This window comes from Cydia strobilella, chromosome 6 (genome assembly GCF_947568885.1).
Source record: "Cydia strobilella chromosome 6, ilCydStro3.1, whole genome shotgun sequence".
Classification (NCBI taxonomy): Eukaryota; Metazoa; Arthropoda; class Insecta; order Lepidoptera; family Tortricidae; genus Cydia; species Cydia strobilella.
Window position 1 is genome coordinate 7,809,249 of NC_086046.1, and position 26,225 is coordinate 7,835,473.

At 35.3% G+C, this 26,225-nt stretch overlaps 1 protein-coding gene across 4 annotated transcripts in view; it reads left to right on the plus strand.

Annotated features, from left to right (window-relative positions):
* The window catches only part of LOC134742403 (plasma membrane ascorbate-dependent reductase CYBRD1), a 104,245-nt gene that overhangs the window by 56,714 nt on the left and 21,306 nt on the right, over positions 1-26,225 (plus strand). The gene's annotated exons all lie outside the window — the stretch shown is intronic.

Consider the following 26,225-nt stretch of genomic DNA (forward strand, 5'->3'; position numbering starts at 1 on the left):
GTATTTTGTTAATACATACATATATATTTACCCTATGCAGTGCGCTTTTCGTGACCACATTGCGATGCCTCGGATCGTGACTAAACTTTAAAGCGCTTCGTCTATTTGTGACATGGCCATTACACGTGTCAATTGACCACAATCGCTAGCAAATACAATGGATAGAAAGTAATTCGGCTCAAAATGCACGGGCTTTGTCGAAACAATGGGATTCCTGGCGCACCGATGCACTCGATGGCGTTGTAGGAAATCTTCCGTACAGACGATATCTTGTTAGGTACCAATTTGTTATTTGAGACAAATACCTAAAGTCATATCAATTTGTTTCAGACAATGCGATCAGCTTTAGGCAAGTAATTTATAGAAACATATGTTTATTGTAGAATATTATTTCGTGAATGAATGATAACTTGAACCAGCTGTTAGCAAGTATTTGTTGACATAAATATTATCATAGTATGCGTGGGTAGGTAGGCGGTGCAAAAAATACTTCGGTTACTAAAGGAACTATGCAAATTGGTCATTTTAAATACCTGATAGCTTGATGTTATCTACTTTATCGAATAAAGTAATCTGTTATGGGTACATAAGTAGTTATCACTTTTCGCGGTGTATCTGTCTAAAGAGCCGCTACAATTTATTGCATTGCATGGTCATATGAATGGAATTTATTCATATTGGCTATGCACTTTTGCAGCTAGGGATACATGCATAACGCACCTTTCGCCTTGACCTAAACTACCCTTATATGGCCATATATGCAATGCACAAGTATCTATGTAGACCGGTATACTGTCGCTATACTTAGGAAAAGACAACGTTGGATGTTTTGTAACACAACATTGTTTGACGGAAATATTCAGCGGGCGTGTAAGCAGAGGGTAATTGTCTCGCTCAAATATCAGCCGACTACGGCAAAATATGCGTTGCTATCCGACCTCTTCCCCAAACCAGACCGGCAAACGTGAGAATCTCTAAACAACTAGAATCTTATTTCTCAGACACATGATTTAATGTTGAACGACTTTTGACAATGCATATGTTAACACATACTTAGTGTATTATTTGTATTAATGTGGGCTTTATCTCTTTTCAGGTAAGTTGCAGATTAGAGTTTACGTAATGGAACATGTGGTAATATTATGCGGTAGAAAGCCGCATATTATGCTTCTTGAGAAAGTCATAGATTTAGGCCGTTCTATAGATTGATAACATCTTATGAATATTTCATATGACTATTGAATTTTAAATATTAATTTAATGGTGTTAGTTAGTCCACGTTACACCACTTAAACACAACAGAAACAATTCCGGCAGACAAGCGAAACAAATTCATTAAAAAATCCAATTTAATGAACGCAAAGTTGGACCTTTTGAGCAGTATGTAAGTACCTCTAAGAAAAAAGGTCCCATGACGAAAGTTAAGTAGGCACCATGACTAGATGACAGTATGTACTTAAGTAAAAATAAGATTACTAGTTTCTAATTAGTATGGATCCAATAATGGTAAAAGAGATATCACGAATTACCTTCGTCACATTGGTTGACGGATACTGTAGCCCAATACAAACAGTAAGTGGCCTTAATTACGAGTTACGTCACAATCTAGTTCATCCTGCGAGCTTTGCGGTTTGCAAATACTGCTGTTTTTCACGCGAACCTTCAGTACTTACGTTAAAATCTAATTTCGTTAGCTCGTCTAGGCAACAATGCTTAAACTAAAATAATTAAAAAATTTACTCGAGGCCATACTGCAATAGGTTATGATCTATTATGAACTGCTATTTTCCCACTACCGTAAAAACCGAATATTTCCAATTTTATCTAATTTTCAAATCCATTTAAATGGGCACTTGTTTTTTTTTTATTATTATCTAGGTCTAACTCAGGTATTGTTACTAAGTACTATGATTAATCATAATTTGGGCTACACGTTTTTAAATTCAAATTACGGATATTCAAATCTGTTGGTAAAACTTCATTTATTAATAGCATCCAATCATTTTACAATATGATTTCGTTAAAATGTTTAAAGCGCAGAGTTCGATGCATCGAGGAGCATGAATTGCACATGCAGCCCGTATCGGATTACTGCAGCACTGTCTCTAATGAAAGGCATTAACAGGAGGGTCAGTAACAGGAGTATTTGCCCCAGCACACACTAATTGGACGCTGAAATCAATTTAAACCTCTATTCAGTCTAGTGATGGTCCGCGTGACTTGGAGGCCGATTTGAATATAAATTTTGATATCAAAATGATGTCATTTAATCATTAGCGCGTGAATTTCGTACGCACTTATCCGTACATGTATTTTGACGCGAGCTAGATGCACGGACGAATAATAACAAAAAGACATCATTTTGACATCATTTTGACATCGTTAATTGGTCTAGTCAGCAGTTTAAAAAGCAATATAAAAAGTTGTTAATTACCCCATGCAGTATGCAATATTGTTAACTTTGCTCTGTAAGTACTGGAAACTGCTCGTCACTAATTTGCACATCATAAAAAAATGCATATTATATTTTATAGTTTTGATATGGTAACTACAATAATGTTACGATGAAACCATTCGCCTCTTCGTTTGATGTAGGTGCGCAATTAATCTATGCGTTAATTGTATTTAATAGCCAGTTTAAATTCCTTACTAAAGCTGTAAATAAACCATATTAATTAACATATAACAATCTCTGTAAAACTGTAATTTATTCAATTGAAAAGTCAATGAAACAGAAATGCAATGTCAAAAATTATACAATTATTAATAAATACCTAAAATCTAAAAGATCTCTAAAAATCTCTGTAAATAATATATTTAGTGAATTTTTTTGTCCATTTATAGGTATACGTATTTCAGATCATGTAATATTTCTTTTGTAGTTATAGTAACTTTAACAATTCCGTAACTATACATTAATTAATGAAAATAAAACAAACGAGAAGAGCAAGTATTTATCATAATTAGCGCCACTTGCACCATTTGACAGGTTTAACGGGTTAACCGCTTAACTCCGGGTTAGTGAGATGGTGCAAGTTGGCCTTAGAGAATAGCCAGTTATATAATCCACCGGGCAGCCTTATCATCCATAATAGCGACTAATTATTACCAGAGGGCGTTGTTAATAGAATATCCTGCGTTGAATGCTTCCTTAGACAGGACGTTCTAATGAAGGATAAAGGGTATTGGCATAGGAAATCGTTTCATTTATACTATGAATGGGATGAAAACTGCAGGTAATTTTATGATTTGGTACAAATTGTTACATCTTCCTTACAAACTGAGAATGAAGGAAATTGTAAGTTATCCGATGCCGTTGTTAAAAGATAATTACACTTATAGGAGAACTACTGAATGTTAAATCATATTTATAACCGGGTCTATCGCGAATTCATTTTGTTACCTTTATTTTTTACCGATGTTTCGACACTGGTCGTGGTCGCGGCCAACTGAAAGAGATTTGTGTAACTACCCGATGAAACACAATAATTAACATGCGTAGTGGGTCGTTTGAAACTGTGATGTCTACCTCAAACTTTTTCATAGACTTTTCGTCGGGTATATATTAAATCACATTTATAATCGGGTCTATCGAAAATTACACAAATTCAATTCGTCGGGTAGTTACACAAATCTCTATTTTGACATTTACTGGAACTTCAGTTAACCGCGACCATGACCAGTGAAACCTGTGTCGAAACGTCGGTAAATAAAGATAACAAAATAAATTCGGAATAGATGCGGTAAATATGATTTAATATGTGTTCAAAACGCGAAAGTTTTAAATGTTATATTGAATATTATCAGCGAAATTAATTCAGCGGAGTGAGCAAGTAACAAAAAGTGTTATCATCGTAATTGCGAGTCGTCCGTGGAACTTGTTCACTTATTGTTACTTGCTATAATCTTAGTTTCCGCGTTTCAGAATAACTTTACGATTTAACTTGAACTTCTTGCTGCCATTCGGGAGTTGAAGAACAGTATTAAATGAAATTACCTAAATTACATTTTATAAAATAAAACTATGAAAACGGATTATATCGCGTATATTCACCCGTCACCCGTTGACCACGAACGCTGTAAGAGTTCGAAACGTCGGGATGTATTATAAATTCAATATACGCGATATAATCCGTTTTCATAGTTTTATTTCATGAGTAACTATCGCGGTAACCGAAGACAATATTATACATTTTATAATTTCAATCTTTTTCGTTAAGTAAATCGTAAAAAACGAATGGCCTCTACAAACAATGAAAGGGAACACGAAGTACGTCATTAGATATTTTCAAAGACTTCGATTCTATTGCAACACAAAATTAGTAGTAAGTAGTTCAGACATTACGGAACGAAGATTAGAAGTATATAATTTAAGCGGAATTGAACAAACATTTGCCAACAAAGATACTAATCTAAACGTCTAGAATTATTTTCTTCGATTTAAATTGGAGATAGATTGGATATAATCATACCGGCAGCTGCTATGTCCCACATGAGAATACAACTAGGTAGTTGTAAAGTAGGAAACAACCATTTCACCAGGTAAATATCTAGTGCGACAATGCTATCGATAAAAAAATACAATTGCTTACACACTGTACTTACTGCACAATCTTTTCTTAAGGAAATTACGAAATTTTTATGTTTGTAATGTTAGTTAACCTACTTAATAGAATAGTTATTGAATGCAATATAAGGCTGTTAATGAAACTAACTGCACCGAATATGACAGAACAAAGTGTGGAAGCGCTGCTATAGGTACGTAATATTTTCTATAGATTTGTGAAGTGTATGGTGACATCTTCACAAATTGTCATTGCAAAGTGTATGCGTTATAACTTGGTTATACGAAGTTTTTATTTCCACATGTAATAAAATGCATTTTTTTTAAAGATATTTTGATTCTATTGTATTAGCATCATATTGGCATACACAGTAGTTATTTGCTTTACAAGGGGGCAAGTTGTTGTTTAACCTCTAGTGCTAATATTGATACTCGAGCAAGAAGCAGTGGATCGAAAAATTGAATCTTGAGCGTTGCGAGGTTTTAACCCTCGTGTTAAACAAATTTTGTCACCGAGTGGAACATAAAATTATTCACCACACCAACAAAAGGAAAATATCAAACAAAATCAAAGCAAATCAATTTAAAAATAATGTTATTAAATATTTATCATTCAAAATCATATCATCAGTTTTTGAACAATTAAGAGAGCCTTTACCAGCTAGTGTGGTGAAAATTATGATACTTTAAGTATCTAGGTAGGTACGTAAAAATGATAGGTATCCCTAGATACATTTTTAACTAATTGATTGCAATAAATAATAAGTACCTACTTTTGCCACGGCCAAATAACTAGGACAAACTAAAGGCTCTGCATATTTTATCCTCATACAATATATCCGTGGTGCCGGCATAATTCAAAGTTCTCCAGGGAAATTTAAAAAAATGCGCGCTTAGCGAGGGATAAGTTAACGTGACATGCAAATTAAACTGTTAATTAGTTAATGTAGATAGGTTAAATACAATATATTGAAATGAAGGGAGTCTAGACTAATTCATTATAATGTAGGTAAGTGAAAGTCTCAATATAATGTCGAAATTTGGTACCTAAAGGCAGGGTGGGTACACTTCATTACTGTGGCAGATAACGTGGGCGGCTGTCCCAGCTTAGCCATTTGGATATTCATGGTTGCCAGGTCTTTCTCCAAAGTAACGTTTACTATTTGTATTAAAAAACTTAAAAAAAAATTTTTTTCATCACACTCGCTCAGTAAATGTGGAATTGCACGCAGGCTTAGCGGGAACTATAGAAAAAGCGTTTTCCCTAGGGAGTTATGAAGTTTCTAGTACCATAATTAACAGTTTTTTGTCTTTATACTTTATTTTTTGTATCGCAAGTGTGATGAAAATCATTGTGTACTCGGGGCGTAAAAATATTGCAAACTCGAGTCTATAAATCGCTCCGGCATGCCATCGCGATTTAACTATACTCTCGTTTGCAATATTTAACTTACGCCCCATGTTGCACAATGTATTATAACGGGCTTGAATCTCCCGCCTCTACGAAGTACAAATAATGAATATCCTATGCTGTAGCTAAATGGATAACACGTCCACATACCTACTGCCTTATCATAAGTAAAATATTCTTTCAGCCATTTATGTCGTTGAAAGTCTAGAGTCCGTCGAAGCCAACTTTGCACCGATTTGAATAATACAAAGTGAGGGAGTGTCATTACAAACGACATATTTTCATAGAAATTTGTCATTATTGATTACATTGTCACACTTCGTCATTGCAAATGCCAAGCAGAGTTAGCTTTGTCCGACTCTATATTTATTTTCTATTTCGTAATTTTAACTGGCGTTGATTTTGACGTTGTTTAAGATGTCTGTTTAATTCAGACACTAATGATACCAAAGTTCTTAATACAATTGTCATGGCGAGATAACCCTACCCGAGAATGCGGTAGAGATTAAAGTTGAGCCAATCATCGAGTAAAAGGCTCGTTGTCGAGCCAGTTCTGCACAACGGCTCTAATTTACGACCAGATTAATATATGCACCGCACCAACGACGTATTACACGCTTCGGTGATTATCGCTGGTTCAATCGTATTCACCTGTTTGGATTACTGCAATGGATCTATTTGTTTTATGGCTGTAATTTATTAGCGATTTAAATTAGGTCGTTGAGACAAATTTGAATGTTGAATGGAGCTTTATTGGAGTGAAAACTGTATCGCTCGTTACATTGATTCTTTGTGTCACCGATTATTTTTTTATTATAATAAAGGCGTAATTTTTGCCGAAAGTAGTAAGCCTTATGGCTAATACGAAGGAAAACATAATCTTTTTTCATGCTCAGTTTGAAGGAGGTGTATGTAAATAGGTGGTCAGTAACGATGACCAATAGGACGAAAAGAGTTAAACGTTATAATCGGATTTGATTGACGAGTATGTCATAATAAGCACCTCATTCGTTTTTAAATACCTACCTATAATATTTCTATTCCTCTCACGAATAAGATGTAAGTTCAATCTGTTTTACCAGTACCCCTTTTGTGATGATCAAAATACAAATGCCAAAATGCAAGGTTACATGTTCCTATGCCCATCCAAACTAACGAGAACGCGCTCTCAGATCGTTGGTTAGTGTTGACTTGGGGTGGGTGCTGTGGGAGAGGAGTGGCTGATTTTAATACGTATAGTATATCGACACATTGGAATTTTTTTACGGTACGTACCATGTACGCTTGGGTATACAACGATAAAAGAAGGTACGAAAAGTAGTTCTTGTTATGTAAGGAATATATTATTTGATAACTAATAAGTAGAAGTTTAGTTAAAGGAAACATTGAACAAGGTGAAGGTGAATGTTGTTAGTTGACTTCGGTATCGGCATTGGGTTAATTCGCTTCCCCATGATCTTCTTAGATATTTGTAACAGGTGAAATTACATAAAACTAAATCTATCTGGGGCCCAAAAATATAAGAACACGAAACTATAAGAACGCAGAAAACGATTGCAATTAAAAGTGAAATGACTTTACGTAATGGTTATATCACTAATTACTTAAATTCAAACATCATACAGAGCCATATACTCGTACAATGTAACAGTAATAAATGCGACATGCCATATACAAACTGCAACTTCATCAGTCGAGTAATACACGCCAGTTTTTGAATAAGTAATAGTAATATGTATTGTATAATTGGTACTACAATGTAACATTTTTGAGTAGTAAAAATATTTATTTAGTCATGAATATTGACGTGTCGATGTGGAAATTTCTACATTCTACATTCTTAGTTCTTTTACGCTCCTGAAATGGATGATTTATACTGCGGGCGGATTTCTAAAAAGTTTGCCGACTTGTGGCCAGGATATACAATGTTATAGCGGTTTAGCCAGTTGCACTAGCGGGCTGACATGTGTAACAACCGTGAAAGGTTTCGACAAGGCTGCGCGTAACGGAATCGCAATTATACAATATTTTGACTGTTACTAAACCTGCCATTCCATTAGAGTGCTGACATGGCTAAGTGCACAGGTATAATTATAGCTATAATAACGTTTAAAAGGTAAAAAAGGTAACTATAATAATGTTTAATATCCATCCTTTTATATCCAGCACACCCGATCGTTGTGGAAATCATTTTGGGGGAGTTTACCGACTGCCGACTGCGCCATGTAAGGTGCTGATTTGGACAGGATGATATATTGATACAACGAGTGCATTGCTAAGACTGTTTATTCATTCTCTCCCCTACCCACATCTCATACATAAGTCTACCTACAATGATGATTATAAATAACTGTTATATAAATATGAATAACCACCAGTACTTTAATTTCAGAGTAAACATTAACAAATGTACCCGCAAAAATCTACTCCGCGAAGAAATTAAGATTTCCATAATACCTGTACCTACCTCAGTCATATCATATTACCTCTATGTAAGTACTTAATGTACTTATGGTTTTTTATTTTATGTCATTTTCATAAAATCTATCAAATGCGCGGACACGATAGGTAATAAAATGTAGTCGTGACCCCCACAAGTGAAGCGACATTCACGTGAGGATGAGCAGGATATCCAGTGTTATGTCGCAATTTGTTTTCGTTGAAAGCAAACAGTGGCCTTAATATGACAGTTAAAACTAAAAGCACTACTTTATCTAGCTTAAGAGTACATGAGCCGTATGGGTTCAAGCAATAAAAATGAAAAATCTCTACATTAAGAAGCGGCCGGTAGCATTTTCACGCCATACCATTGTTTATTTGTATTTATAAATAGGTGCATGAAAGTAGCTAAATATTATTTATGAATAAATTAATTAATTTATTAATTTTCTGTTTTTTTTATTTTTATAATTTTACATTTTTGATCAATAAATGTTATTATACCAATAAAGTTACATTTATTTATGAATATGTTACAAAACATCTCAAAATGTGCGATGAACAAAAGCGACTGCTAAGTAACTACATAGATGTGTGAATATGTAATGACGAAGTAGGAAAAATGGAAAAGTTACTTTAATTATTCCACATTGTGTGACAGGTTACTTTATTCTGAAAAATCTTAATACTTAATGATTCTTTTTTGCCGTCAAAGTGTTTCAATATGAGAAAAAAAGAAGAATAAATAGTTAACGGAATAAACTAATATTTAATAATATTTAATATTTAATATTTATTTCGTTTATAGTTTAAATAGTAGTGTGACTACTTGTAAAACACAAATTAAAATTGAATTTGTTCTTAGAGTAAGAATAATTTTTTTATCTTACTTATCCAATATCCAAATGACTTGGGGCGTCAAAATGACTGTATATGGCGGCTTTTGAACCGCTTTGTCCACCTTAACCGTATTATCGCTGTAGAATCATGTTTTATATTGTTAAAGCAGATTGCACCTAACTTTATTGAGCAGTTCTCAGGAATGCAACGAATTAAATGCCAGCGGAGTCAGTGTGGGTGCAGGTGTCGATTCCAAAGTGCCGTGTAATTTATTCAAGAAAACACCTTGCAACGACACCTTTCGTGTGACATAAGCTTCAGTCAATAATAGTATTTCAATCAGATTTCATACAGATACGTTCTTATTTTGGGAAGTTTAATTAGGACAAACTTCCTCTTTATGATTATAGCATACAGAGACAGTACTGTCATGTACCATGTACCTACATGAGCTAGGCACTGTTCAGATATAACAGAGCTAACAAAACGCGATAGTTATGCATTATTTAAAAAAATGCGCTGCCTTTACGAGTTTACAGTCTAAAATTAAGGTCCGGTGAAATGGTCTCAAAACTCTCAAAGCCCCAACTTAATTTATCTTGGAAACGTAATCTAAACGGAAACGCATAGAACTTTTTAACATCTCTTTCAACGCCGAGTGAGCATCGTCAAGAACCTTATAAATAAGTGGTAGGTACAGTGGTTGGAGTGTTTGTGGAGCCGTGTTTATTTTCCCCTTGGTTACCCCTCGCTCTTGCCGGGTTAATGGGTGGCCATTGATGCATGCAAATTCTGCTGAAAAATTATTTCCACAGCAACATTACAGATTTGTGGCCGATTATTAACTTCTGGAGCTACTTACATTTTTGAATCCTATGTTTGAGTTACTGTTGAATATGTAGGGACACTAATATCAGACGTTTGGAGTGTTGTATGTACTGTGTGTGTCTAGTGGAAGTGGACTGTTTTTATTTGTAGTGTAAGTATTGTATTTTTAAAGGAGGAAATGTAAATTAATATGACCTTGATTTTTGCAGTAAACAAATATATAATTCTACATGAATATCCTGATGATGAGGAAACCTGCATACATCTGCGAATAAATTTAAAGGTGTATGTGAAGTCCCCAATCTGCATTGGGGTAGCGTGGGGACTATAGCCCAATCCCTCTCGCGCATGAGAGGAGACCTGGGCTATAACCGCGAAAATCGAAGTTCGCAAATTGCGGGCATCTGTCTCTGTCTTTCTAATTACGCCTTCATTGGAGTAAAAAAAGAAAGATCCCCGCAATTTGCGAATTTAGGTTTTCGCGGTAGCCCCGCTGTGCCCAGCAGTGGGACGTATATAGCCTGAATTATTTTTTATTTATTTATATTTATTACATGAATATTGTAACCGGCAAGGCGTAATTATACTAATTATGGCAATTTTTAACAGATTACTCTTATCAAAACCAGCTTAAAGCTATCATTAATACTCAATTCGTGAAATGTCTCAACACCATTAGTGAGATAATATCAAAATTACAACGTTGCTATTGAATTCGCCTATCGAATTGAAATAATGCGAGTATACCTAATATAGAAACCAATGAGACGCACTCAAGGCAGTCCAGTGAAGGCAGGAAGAATGCAGTACCTACTCAGACCTTGCTAAGTAGGATTTCGATTTATGGATCATTATTCATTAATATTGAACCAAATAACTAAAAGCTCAGGTAAGCTAAAATTCAAATTTCTAGTCACGTTGTAGGTTTTCGTAGGTTCTTCATGTTTCGTAACAAGTGGCGTAATGCGTAGTCTCTGTGCATAAAATTGTACAATACATTGTAGCTTGAGGCTTAAAACTCGATTGTTTGACGATGCAGCGATAGGCAAGGTGCGGCTTCTAGCAAATCCTGAAACTAAAGGTCAGAAGCCGCTGACCGGAGCGCAGATAGACCGCAACACTACCATACAAATGCCTCAAAATTATATCACGTTCAAAAACTCATAATACCTTTTTCCACTATGAAGAAGATGATAGGATACGCCACACTTTCGCAATAACATGCATCTGTGCTTATTAAGTGCTGCGGGCTACAGATGTTTTAGAAAATGATTTTATCAGACTGAAACAATCCATACAGATGCTCAATAAGGCTGACACTAAGCAACTTTCACATATCCACTATTTTATCATCACATAATGCAAAAACAATTTCATTCATAAGGCATTTTCACAGAATCAATGTAATTCTGGCGACAGATGTTTTAGAAAATGATTTTATCAGACTAAAACAGTTCAAACAGATGCTCAATTAGGCCGACGCTGACACTAAGCAACTTTCACATATCAACACATAATGCAAAACAATTTCAGAGCCATAAGGCATTTTCACACAGCCAATTTGAAACGCGTTTGCAACCGTGCCCAATAGCATGGGATAATGGACATCTGCAACGCAGAGATAAAACTACATGCAATAATGTACGTAGAGGTCTAAAGTAGTTGCAATATTCAGGACGACCCCGTTTAAATCTCCGTTGTATTCTCAAGGCGGCCGTTTAGATGTAGATATCTATCTCCTCGGGAACAGGAGCGCTTTTTGTAACTTATTCCTTGTGAATACTGACTTCGAACTCACAGCTTCAGCAAATTGTATATCAACTTTCTCGGCGGGTAAAACGGAACTAGAATAGTCTGACAAAATTGTTGTCCCTATCTGTTAAGCTGCTCGAAATATTTTCGACAAGCGACAGTGACGTTACCTTTTGTAATTGTATAAAAGAGCCTCAAATAATGCCAATCGTGGGCTGTAGCATTAGCTCTTTGAAGAGTACATCGTTCCACTCAATTATGACTGACCCTTGATCCCTGGAGGACGAGACGGAGCACGCCCGGTTCCTTTGTGTTACATAGCTCAGTCAATTTAACTTTATGTGTATGTGCAAATCAAATTCAAATTAGTAATATGTAATTTGAATTTGATTCGCTTAGCATATGTTTATTAAGGACTGGCCTTACGTTCGTTTTCGCCCTCAGTTGTTGATTTTCCGCTAGGAACACAATGTTTTCCCTGCTTTCCGAACCCACGTACTATCAAGGACGTTCGCGGTGAGTCGGTCGCGCTCAAACCTATTGTGCCAAAACATTTATCCCAGCTCAGTTTTTTGCCCTCACTAGCTAATCTTTTTTTAATTAAGTACAAAGCTTACATTGACTTATTGTGCAGGAAACCATATATTTTTGTATTTTATATAAACGTAAAAATATCTTTTAGCGACGATATTGGCTCGAAATTGCACTTTACTTATTGATCTGGTATTACTTAAGTAAAAATAAACAACGTATTATTTTGTAACAATAATTGTATGAAAGTGAAGTAGGTACCTCAGTACCTATTTTGACAAAAACTTACGAGTGAGTGTTTGTTAAATAAGTAAAATCCAAATACCTCTACTCATATTTAATCTTGATCCAGATACTTAAATGAAGCAGTTCTACTTGAAGCTAGTAGAAACGTGAGCATTCTCCGTTGCGAGGTTAGAATTTAATCACACTTTAGAGAAAATATCCCTCACTGCGTTGTTATTACGCCGAGAGAGCTTAAAAGTGCAAATTAAATTTCACCGTAGCGGCCAGCCCGGGCCTTACAAATTGTATGAGGCTAGGTTTTATGAATCAAAGGATCTTTTGCTATTAAAATATATCTCGTGTCGCTGGCCTGCTACGTGCCCTGTACCTACGCGCTTGCATTCATAATTTCAATCTTCTAAACTTGTCAGCATTTAATACTCATATTAACTTTACTAACTTATTACAGTGTGTTCAGTTAATTTTATGTAAGAGCATAGAATTTACAATACGCTTACGGTAAACTTTTGTAGGAACTTAAGCATTGATTTTCATTATAATCGGCGTCTGGCAGCGCAGGGTTGCAGTTAGAGAAAGTGTATAAAAACGGCGTTGCGTATATAGTAGGTAGATCTGGATCTAGCAAAATAAAGAGCTTGAAACACCTTCCTGAATTTAGTAACTGACGACAGGGAAATAGCAATAAGTACGTGGAAGTGAGAGTACCTGTCGTTAGTTACTTAATTGAAGGTGTAACGAGCTCTTAAACGCCATCATTGGCTTAATTCCAAAACTTAAATCTTAATTCCAAGTCATATGCCCGAAACAAACACAACCCAACACACTGGCACGTGGGAATACGACGTTTAACGATGTATTGTTGGAATAAATAGTCTTGGTTCATCATTTGACAGAACTCAAATGTGTGGATCTAATTTGTGATATGAAAAACCTGACATTTATCATTTCATTTTGTTTAACACGACATACCTACCTAACTTGCAACCCTAACTTGATATAACATATAACGAAGACAAACAGAACTTTTGCGATGTCATGGAACTACCAGATTTCTTTCTCCACTAACTAGGGAAGTACCAATTTACTGCTATTGCTAGGGTCGGACCAAGCTAAGTCTGCATGCCAGTTGCAAAGACAAAGTGTGGCCGTGCCACATGAAAACATGACATTTATAATGATCCCTCACTGTATTCTGTTCAGAGTGCGTAGCCAACACGCAAATCGTTTACGGTCCGTAGCGAACGAAACGCAACTGTCACTGTCGCACTAATATGGAAGAGTGATAGAGTGACACAAAGCGTTTCGTTATCGTAGCGCAAACGATTGTCACATTGGCTAGGCACCCAGGTAGGTACAGTTAGCTTAGATGGACTCTAGAACGCAATGGGTATTTATTATTAAACGTCAAACTATTACACACACCTTCAGTCTCTTGCAGATTTCTCTAGGTAAACTCCGCCACGCCGTGCCCGTCGACGGTTTGTGCTTAAAATTTCCATGAATACAGTTCAATTATAGAAAAGTGAGTTTTAACAACTCACGCGCAAGACAAAGACGCGTCGTGACGTTGCGCAGTGCGTTGCGCTAGGCTGATTGCGGCTATTTCGAATTTTGCTGGATTCCTATTCACTGGCTTGCGACAAAAAATGTGGTTACATAGAGATCATACAGAGATAATATTTTTATAACAAGGCAAATTTTCTAAATAAAGACATCTTAGAATATGTGAAATGATAATGAGTACCTAAACAAACTAGTTCCGACCTCTGACCTCCTCTCATACCTCTTATTTACATTCTCAGGCAGCGTAGCCATCAACATGCCAATCGCTTACGCTCCGTAGCGATCGAAACGAAACTGTCACTGTGTCGCACTGATATGGACGAGTGATAGAGAGACACAAAGCGTTTCGTTGTCTTAGCGATAGCGATTGTCACCTTGGCTATATTCTGTTTTTTTATTCCGTAGACTAAAATGACATTTCATGTGGTACTAAGAAATGTCATGTCTTACACATGAAACGTCATTTTAGTCTACGGAATGAAAAAACAGAATATAGGCTGGCTGATTACTTATTCCTTACGCTACCACGTCGGCTCCGGTCATTAAACATTTATATTTATATCTACTACGATATGTAAACGTTTTCTACTCGTACATCTTATTTCGCAAGTCATCTGACACGTACACTGGACACCAAACACCATATAGTCGCGGGTCACCGACCTTAGTTTCACTTTCTTGAAGTATTATTAGAGCGTTGCCATGGTGACTGACTGGCCACGGCCGATGCACTCCATAATTACACAACGTTACCGATCCCATGAAAGGCCTTCCCATTTTCACTTTCCAAGAGGTTTTTCTAATTGGCGTATGCAAAAGCTAGCACTAAAATTACTTAGATTCCTGTTACCGGTTTGCAACGGTGGATAGTTTAAATTACAAATACCTCGACGGCAGTTTTCATCTTAAATTTAAATACAATTAGCTTGCCTTTTGCAACATACTCATTGAGTAGTAAATCGATAAGATGCGGCGTCCGGCACCGTAATCAATCAAGGAGTTTAAGATATTTCTGACCAGTAGAATGCTTCGTAAAAATAATACCCAGTAATCGTTAAACAAACCTAAATATTCCTATGGTAATTTTCTCATACATAGGTTAGAATCGAGACATTTGATGTTTTGATCTAGGAAATGTCCTAGTGTTTGGCAGCTTAATTTCAATACTTAGTTGATAGCCTGTTTATCTATTGCCTGGAATTGCGACTTAATGTGAGAACTAAAATGACGATATGAAATATTAGGACATTTACTTACATTTTTTGACAAGAATCGGCGATGTTATTACAGTTGCAAAATGTCACGATCGTTGACATGTGGATTAAGTAAAGTAAAAGTTTGTGTAATGAATGAATGTACCTAAGCGTTATTTAATTTTCCGTACTGAAAGCAAAATCTCTTTGTCACTTACTCTCTTTTTCACATACATATAAGCTTTTTCACATATAAGTTTTTAACTATAGAAAATCAAGATTCATTGTGATCTCCATCGCTGCAGTGCCCACGCCACGAAGTGATCGATTAGCCAATTGTAGAGCAATCGTACGGCTGAATCGCTCAAGTGATAGCTTTGTTCAGCCCAATCGGGGCGTTATATCACAATAGAAAGCCAGATACACACACTTGTCGTCGGTCAAGTACGTTCGGGATCGAAGCTCCCGCCCTGCTAGGGCTGTCAAATCATTATGAATATTTTAACGTAATAAATTCCTCAAGGGTATTTCCTTAAGTGTCGGAAGTGTGTCAATGTGAGATTGCACACGTTGTGAGTTCTAGAAACCGGTTCTTGCTTCCTCGATAGAAAACGAGACACGGGTAATTATAATTGACCGCGTTCGGCTCTATAAAAATGAACGGCACTTATTTCGATAGTTATCAATTTTGGTCGAATCCATGAAAGTTGTAAGCAAGCTGACATTTTTTTTAAATTAAAGACTATGATTCAATAAATTACATGCAACAATGTTAGATTAGAAGTTTTGTTAGTCGATTGCATAATTTCATTACATTTACTTTAAAGTTTGTGTTTTATTATATAGGTATTATTATTATTTGTTTTTGTTGTAGTTGATCTATTTTTCTATTACATAAATGTATAACATATATTCTTCAATAACCTTGCTCAGATTTACAAGGCCCTGGCTTCTAAGCATTCTTTTTTTACAAAAAGTTATTTCAGCCACTTTTAATCTTTAGAAGCAATTACTTACACATTAGTTTGCGTGTGTTAGTAAAAATTTTATGGATATGTACAGCCCTAAATCCAGATCCTCACACTCCTATGCAGGCTGTTCGCCTTGCAACAAGTTGCCGACGGGATTCGCATTCCTCCCACTGCACTCTTTCATAATTCGGACATCTGGCGCACGCTGATGTATGCGCATACGTTACTCGACAAAAGCAAGTCAGGGACGGGGAACGCCCAGTGTTGTTGACGGTGTTGTCACGTGCATTATTATAGCATTGGCTGTGGTTTTTTTATATTGTCATAAGAGATGAGGCTTCGAGTCAACTTTTAATATAAACGACAGATGGTTTAGATGCTGAATGTAAATTTGATCAATGTGTTGTGTATTGCATTGTCCCTGCAGTGTGGTATCAGTAATCTAAGTTAGAATGTTAATGACAAGGCATGCCGTTCAAATATTGCTCGACTAGTGTTATTTTTTTCTGTCTGTCTGTGTTGTTGTTGTTATCCTTTTCTTTTTCTTATTTTTCATCTTTTTGTCCCGTGTATGTGTCCTTTATCGAATAAATGACTTTTCTTTCTTTCTTTTTCTTTCAAACGTTCAAATATTCGTCAGTAAATAGATAATTAAAAAAGAAAAAATCGGATACCTACAACTAACTGATGTTAGGGCAATTTACCCTTTCTTGCATTCTTCTTTATGGCAATTTATTATCGTAGGTATTTCAAGATATACTCTGTTTTCTCTGAAAATATTTTTTATTTTTCGGATTAAATTGGGGTACCGTACTCTAGTGAAATTTATAATTTATTCAAAATATATTACTTAGTTAAGTATAGGTACGTATTACTGATTTTCACTACAAATAGGTATTTCAGAATAGTGTACGGTATGTCAAAATTGCATTTCAGCATATTATAATTTATTCTTGTACAGCAATAGACGGGCGCGACTGATTTGGCTTCAAAACATCGTCACGCAGCGCAGATCACGCTGTCGAACTTGAGTTAGCAACGCTATCTGGAAACTGCCTTTTATTTTGGCAAAATCTTCGATAATCATATCTTTTCGTTCAAAGATATCTTATAGTTTATTTTTAGCATGAGTTGAACGGCTACTATCACTGACATACGACGCTCAAACATGAAAACCCTTGAGAGCCGAAAGAAAATATGCCAAACTTCTGTACCAAGTACTATATTGCCGTATAAGTGCCGAAGCTACGTTCCTGTTTTCGAAAAGAACGTAGGTATTTAAATGTAATATATTTCTAATTAATTGATTTCGAATTAATAAATGACAATGGATATAGGTACTGTTGCATATAATTTCTATCCCTTCTTGAATATTTTATTATGCATGAAGTACAATAGGAGCGGGAGAATTCCTGATACTTCGGAGTAAACGATTCTTTGAAACTCAATTTGCTCTTCAGTTGAGCCTTTCAATTTGTATAATTTACGGAACAAATCCTATCTCAAAATGTCTGAATAGACTTTTCTTCTTGATTATTCTCGTCAATTTCAACATAATTTTCTTATACTTAGACAGAAAATACAGTCAATTAAGATACTTTCATAATTTTCATCATGTTGCGAACTGTACGTTGTTACACTTAGCCTTAAAGGTCCCGATACGATCTTATCCAGCTCCCATCTCGAGAAACACTGAGGCTACTATTACGTTATTTATTAAGATGTACTACATAAATATAGCTTTGTATGAGAGCGTGTAAGGGAGTTAATTCGATAAGGTATTATTATAGAAGTCTGAGAATATGATTGCGATATGTTGCTTAAGTGTAGTTGATAGTTACTCATGATGACTTATACCCGAATTAGCTAGGTAATGAAACTAATATAATAGAAAACCTTTTATATCTAATGGGCTGTAAGGCAATTTATGTAGGTATATTTATAACTTTCATGAGTTTCATGACTTAAGTGATGAAGATTCTTTTTAACCAATTCTAAGAGCGAGATATTTCCCCAGCTGGGAGAATGCGTCACGGGTCTCGTGTAAGTATTCCACCATGACCGTGTGATGTTATTATAAGGTGAAATGCTACATAATGCCACTGATTGTGTCGCTCCCAAGGCCGCGATAAATTATCTCAACGTTATCAGTTTCTGAAGAGTGTGATGAACGACCTCCTTTTATCAGTAGGAAGTTTTCGCGATATTGCTTACTCGAGATGTATATTGATCTTGATTGATTTATACCACATCGGTGGCAAACAAGCATACGGCCCGCCTGATGGTAAGCAGTCACTATAGCCTATATGGACGCCTTGCAACTCATGCGCGTTGCCGACTTTGTTTATTAAACAAAAGGGTTAGTAGATACTTCTTGAGCACATGTGAATAGAATGAGGTATTAAGGGCAGCCCGTATTTGTATGGAAAACAACGCATATTGCCTTTACAAATAACAGTATATTCCGCTACGTAGGCCACTTAACACTTTTCGTTTGCTCTATGACTTTTCACTTAGGTATCCGCTAACTAATTTCTACTATGGTACCGTAAAATGGTCCTACTTTGCTCCCTGGTGGGTAACTATGCTCCAATTAAAAAAAAGGACAACCTCTAATATATTCAAACATAATATTACTATATTATTGTTTGTATACTCAGATAAACAAAATTGTATATATATTTTGAATTGCTACGTTAGTCATAAAATTCATCTCTCTTTTTTGGCAGGGCCTATTAATTTAGCGCACAATGGGGTAACTTTGCACCCCTAAGTAAACTATAGGTAGGAGCAAAAATACCCCAAAACAATGGGTATCTTGTGCTCCTTATTTATAACTTCGTTTTATATAAAACAACATTTCATATAGTTGATTTACCGATAAAATATGTTAAATAAGATGTTCTTCTTAATATTCAATTCGCCTGAATATTTAATAATGAACAATTAAAAAAATATTCTAGATTTCCTTAAAGTGGAGCAAATATTGGAGCAAAGTAGGACCATTTTACGGTATTGTTTAGAACGACTTCATACAATATGTAGAACGCCTGAATCACTATACTTAGAGCGACTAAATCTCAGACAACTACTAGCTATATCTGCGCTGTCATGTTTCATCAAATTGGTGGAATAAGTATAAATTAATTCAGTGTGTTTCAATAAATAATTCAATTAAGAGCCAACAGGAGCCGAGACCAAACTCAATTTTGAGATTTGAAAGAATATCGTCGTCGCGCTGACGGGGGCGGTACCGCGTACCGAGGGACTATCCCAGTGTGTGTGGTGCACGCACACCGACGCGCACGTTATTTGCGCTCCTCGCCGGCCTCACGCCGCTCGCGTTTTTAGTAACTAAATTCAATATCCTTCTCCAACCTGCAATCTAATTAACATTTCGAGTTACAGAATAGTAAAAAAACATAACATAACATGGACATACAAGAAAACATTGTTGTATAAAAACATACAAGATAACGGCTGTTAAATTAATCCAATTAAATATTTTTAAATATGATAAACAAAATTATTAAATTATAGTCGTGAGTATTTTAAAAGTAAAACTCCCTTATACCTTGATTTTAAACAAAGTATTTTACTTATAACTTACTTGGTTCGTATGAATTAGTGACATACCTAATTAAAAAAGAAAGCTATAACTCCCGCGGGAACAATATAGGCCTTTTCCCTTCAGTACACCTGCATGAAATAAGATCTTTTCGAGCAAGCGTCTTGAAAAACAAATTTGCCGCTCTCCGGCTCCGTTGAATAGAAAAAAAGAAAGCCTCAGGTTAGATAAAATTATCATAATAAAGAAACATGTGACATGTGATATTTCTTACTTTGATGTAATTATACAGTTTTATTGATGGTCCGTTTTTTTATTTATGTGTCAGATTTTGATAAAAATAGGTATAAATTGAAGAGCTCCTAATTCTGATCGGAATAAATATGAAACCCAATAAATAAATAAATAATAATAAATATTAAATCAATACTATAGGACATTCTTACACAGATTGACTAAGTCCCACGGTAAGCCCAAGGAGGCTTGTGTTATGGGTACTCAGACAACGATATACATAATATATAAATACTTAAATACAAATAGAAAACACCCATGACTCAGGAACAAATATCTGTGCTCATCATATCATATCATCGAACCTAGGACCATCGGCTTCACAGGCACGGTCACTACCTCCTAGGCCAGACGACCGGTCGTCGCCCAATATTTTGGGACAATAGTCTAGTCTACAAAAGGTTCAAGGTGGTGAAAAAAATAGTGTAAGCTGTTCGCATAAAAAAACCGCAAATCGATGTACAGGTTAGCCGTTTGGTACACGTATATACTAGTCAAAACAAAAATTTTGACCCGCAGTTCCTAAAAAAAAATCCCTTACGAGGGGGAGTGCTGAAACCTTTTTTTGTATAAAAAAAAACTTTTTTTTTAAACCTATCGTATACTTCTCATCTATCATACGAAAGGGCTTTTTGAAGCGATTCTGAAAATATACCACATCATTGCATTTTAGCCATTTTTAGGGTTCCGTAGCCAAATGGCAAAAAACGGAACCCTTATGGATTCGTCATGTCTGTCTGTCTGTCGTCCGTCCGTATGTCACAGCCACTTCTTTCCGAAACTATAAGAACTGTTGAAACTTGGTAAGTAGATGTATTCTGTGAACCGCATTAAGATTTTCACTCAAAAATAGGAAAAAAAAAATTTTAGGGGTTCCCCATACTTAGAACTGAAACCCAAAAACTTTTTTTTTCATCAAACCCATACGTGTGTGGTATCTATGGATAGGTCTTCAAAAATGATATTGAGGTTTCTCATATATTTTTTTTCTAAACTGAATAGTTTGCGCGAGACCGAGAGACACTTCCAAAGTGGTAAAATGTGTAACCCCCCCTCTAACTTCTAAAATAAGAGAATGATAAAACTGAAAAAATATATGATGTACATTACCTTGCCAACTTTTACCGAGAACTGGTTTGAACGAGATCTAGTAGTTTTTTTTTAATACGTTATAAATCGTAAACCGCAATTTACCTTTCACTCACGTTTCACATAAAAATACATTGTTTAAATTGTGTAATGTACGGAACCCTCGGCGCCCGATTCCGATTCGCACTTGGCCGGTTTTTTCTTAAATTGAAAGAAAAAGAATTTTCAAAACATACCAAGTTTGGGCTCCTCCAGATACGATATGGCTGATTTTGTTTTGTACAAATGATACGTGATATCCTCATATGTAACCCCAAAAAAGCAATAAAAAATTTATTTAGTTTTTTTTTTAATACAAAGTGACACAGTTCTACTTAACCCTTTAACTTGACCCCAAACTTGGTGTGTTTTGAAAATTCTATTTGTTTTAATTTACAAAAAAATGGCTAAAATGTAATGATGTGGTATAATTTTAGAATCGCCTCAAAAAGCCCTTTCGTATGATACCACACACGATATGTTTTTTGAAAAAAAATATGTTTTTTTTTTTTCATACAAAAAAAATGTTTCAGCATACCCCTCCTAAGGGATTTTTTTTAGAAACTGCGGGTCAAAAATTTTGTTTTGACCTCTTAGTATGCGTGTGCCAAACGGCTAACCTGTACATCGATTTGCGGTTTTTCTTTGAAATTGGGCTTGTACGGCTGCCACTAATAGAGATACTAACTCCTAAAAATACGTATGATACCTCATTGGATTCAGAATGATGTCTAGAAAAATGTATTCGAAGCGTTTATTCCCACATAAAAAAAGTTCAAAGCTATTAACAAAAAACGGCCAAGTGCGAGTCGGTTCCGTACCATTACGCAAAAAACGGCAAAAAATCCCGTTTGTTGTTTGGGAGCCCCACTTAAAAAAATATTTTATTCTGTTTTTAGTATTTGTTGTTATAGCGGCAACAGAAATACATCATCCGTAAATATTGCAACTTTTTAGCTATCACGGTTTACGAGATACGGCCTGGTGACAGACGGACAGGCAGATTGACAGACAGACAGACAGATATTATTTTAAAGGTATTAAATATTCTTTTAAAAATTAGGAACTAATATGGTGTATTTAAAACATATCATGGAATATACTACGGTTATAAATTGATATTATGTAAAGTAATTTTTTCAACAAGTTAGGCAATTATTAAGTAACCACATTTTTTTCGAACTTTCGTCTTTGTTGTAAATTTAAAAAAAAAAGAAAATAATTGGCGTAAAAGTATTTCACCTCGTGGAGCCCCTTTCATGAGATCACGTCACAAAAGTTTTAATAAAATTAATACTTTGTTTAAAATAAATTTTTGAATAATAGTGAAAATTGTAAAATATAAAGCAATATAATAATACGTACTTAGAACTGATACTTTTCTAAATAAAGAATGAATAAACTAAATTGTGTAATTAATTTTTAGTGCAAATCACCACAATTTGCTTCTAAACAGCAAATCTGTGACCAAAAATTATATATAGTTTTAATTTTTCGTTCGTATATTCAGATTTGTGTATGAAAATGTGAAACTATTATTTCTAAAATAAATTATTCGTCCCTAATTTACACAAAATTTATACCAAATTTGATCTCATATCAAGAGATAGGTAGAAATAGAGGCAAACTGGACCGCAGAAGCCGACTTTTCCCCTCCCTTTTTGGGGGGTAGCCAGGACTTAATCTCGTAGCTAGTGCGTCAGCTCAGCTTTGTATGAACCAAGGAATAATAAATAGTGTTAAACGATATCCCCTGAGGCCAAAGTGCATACTCACTTTACTTACTTCGCCTACTAAGAGGCAAATCGCGACTTTGTTATGGTTTATCGATAACTTATCACATCACTAGATTATCGACTTTCAATGTCGACTATTGCCCATCACTTTTCTGTCCGTGTACGTATTTAGAAACTTGACCCCGCCCCTAAAATTAGTGCGATAAGGACAACTGCAGCTTAGGCGAAAAATCCTGCGTAAAAATCTCAAAAATCGAGGTTTCGTACTCGACTGTTTCCTCCTCCAAAACTTAAGCAATCGTAACCAAATTTGGAAATCTAAATAATTATGAAATTGTCTGTGTCGGACTGTTTTGATTTTTTGGCTAATTGATACCAGTTTTGAATACCACGCCTCTCATTGCGGCATAGTCAGTGAGGCCATTTTTGGCCATGTTTGAAGGGCTCTAGCGCCTTAAAAAACAAAAATATCAAAAAAAGCAAAACACACCGACACAGATATTGACAATATTAATCTGTGTTGAAAAAATCATTCCTCTAGCTTCAAAAACCAGGGAGGAAACAGTCGAGTACGTTTGTATGGAGAAATGACCACTCCTGTTGGCTCTTAATTAATAATTTTATTGCAGGTCGGATTGGTGAGCATAACAATAAGCCTGTATCGAGGTAGTCCGATTGAAAATTGACCGAAACCCACAACCTGCTTCAATGACCGCAGATCACAGGCCATTTTATCGATCTCATTATCTTGATGTTTCTTTGAAATAGCACTTATAGCTACATATTGCAAAAAAATACACCGTTAGTACCTACTATTTTGTAGTCTAAGCATAGGTAGTTCTAATAAGTAGACCTTTTGTTCAGGGGTTTCAGATGATTAGAAACATCAATAAGAAATGAATAAAATTCGTATTTCTACTAGTTATTCAAGTAGAGTACTCGTACCTATATATGCTCTACACGAATCAAGAGTACTTTCATGCTCTTCAAAATACGTAGGCAAGTTATCCTAAATCCTGATTTTCTTTTAACTCGAATGACCTTTTTACAAGACTTTATTAGTAGTTCCTTTCTATCCGACTCGTATAACTTTCCGGTTGACTCTCATTGCCTTCTTAACGGGAAAAGTATTCCAAGCTAAGGAAGATGAATGAGCAACTTTTTGTTGCGTACTCTAACAACGTCCGTCAGTTTTTTCTAAGGTTAGGGACTTTACTCTGTTTTCCCCAGGGAAAATTGGATAATTTTTAATAAAAGTAAATAAACACGTCACAAATCACCACCAATAAGAAAAAGCCTGGCATATTGCTTTGCTTGTATTTCAAGCATTTGCTGAAATCAAAAATAATAAATAAAGTTTTAAGTATTTAGTGAGACATTTTTAAAGATTTATCCATTATCACCGGGTCGTAATGATGATACGATAAAAATTGCAATACTGCTTATCTCCGTCAATGTACGACATAAAAACCAACAACAAGATCCCTTACCGCTGATAATATTTATGGACTCGCTCCCTAACCTTTCCACCAATCTATAAGTATTTCCCAAATACCCTTTAAGTGCTTTTTGCGGGTTTAAATAAGTGACCCTTTATTGTAACTAGTCAACCACAAACCGATAGTCAAATCCACAGTTAAACTGCGTAGCGTATAATACCGTTAAGGCGGCGCGGCGGTCAGTGGGCCACTTTTTACCATTTATCGCTTCGTGTTAACTTCTTGTCATACAGAGCCTTTACGTGGTCGAATAGGGTTTGTGAGGGGAATGTAGATCAGTGTTAATGGCATTGTGATATATTATCATTTTGTAGATATGCCAAACAAATAAAACTTACATGATTATGATTAGTTAATTTTAATGTCCCGGACAAAGATATGTATAAATTATAAGCACAATTAAAGATCTCAAACCTACTCTTCTTATACATTTTATAATTACCTATATACTATTTTGTTATATTATATTTTCTAAATATATAAAAAATTATGGAATAAAATTATTTCCTTACATATTTTCAGTTAGTTAATATTTATGTAGGTTAAGTGATATTTAATTAAAATACAACTTAAAATTGAAATACAATTTAAAATTAAATAAATAAGTACCTAAATATACAGTATAAAAATTAAACTAACCTATAAAGGACCCAGTTATACAAATAATACGTCATTACGCTGGCAGCGTTACCTCTCTGTGGGTTTATAACCATTTTAAATTAAAGTCCTTATTGTAATTATAAATAAGATCCTGTATCTTATCACGACCAGGCAGGAAGTGTGTTATTAATATTATCTATACAATCTATAAATAAACATCCCAATTACAGTATTCGTCTCACGTTTCTAATGTGTCAGTCCGACGAATTCCCACGGTCGTCATTAACGTTTATCTTGGGATATTTATTCTAAAATGGCCTACAAACAAAAACACCAATTATGCCTAGCAATTTAGTTCATTAGGCATTTTTAGATGCTTAACTCATATAAGTAGCAATGATACAGCTACGCATAAAATTTAATATAAAAATAGAAATTCAAACCACTACGAGTACCTTTCGCGAATTTATCTACCTACTCTTAATTTACCAAAAATAATAAAGTTGACCATAGCTAATTAACATATCGTAGGAAAAGTCACCATCAGACAAGCTGGTCGAAGCAGTCAAGATTCATTTTACCTAAGTATAATACCTAGTTAATGTTCTAAAGTTTTTCGAGCACTTTTGGCAATAGCACTGTAAAAAAATAAGCACCCGTCTCGGCAATTATTAGACTAAAGTACTAGACTAATGAACTGTGCAATATACACGAAGATGCATCGTTCACATGGTGCAATAATGTTTGTCACAAAAAGTATAATTACTGCACACAATCGTAACACTAGAAGTCGTCAAATGCCGCATATTCAAATATAACTCTTAGTTCATCGACTTAAAGTCTTCGTAATTTTGTTTTTCAAGTCTAGAGGCCATTTTATAGGCATCCAAGCGTGGGATATCGATGTTCGTGCCGCGCATTCAATTTAACGCGTCCCGCCTTCGACACTTGTGCACTTGTGCGGTACATCGGCTCGTTAGACGGCAATGTGGCGTGAGAGTGTAAAATTACAACACTACATTAATTGTTGCCATTACACATGTGAGACTCCGGAAAATGGTT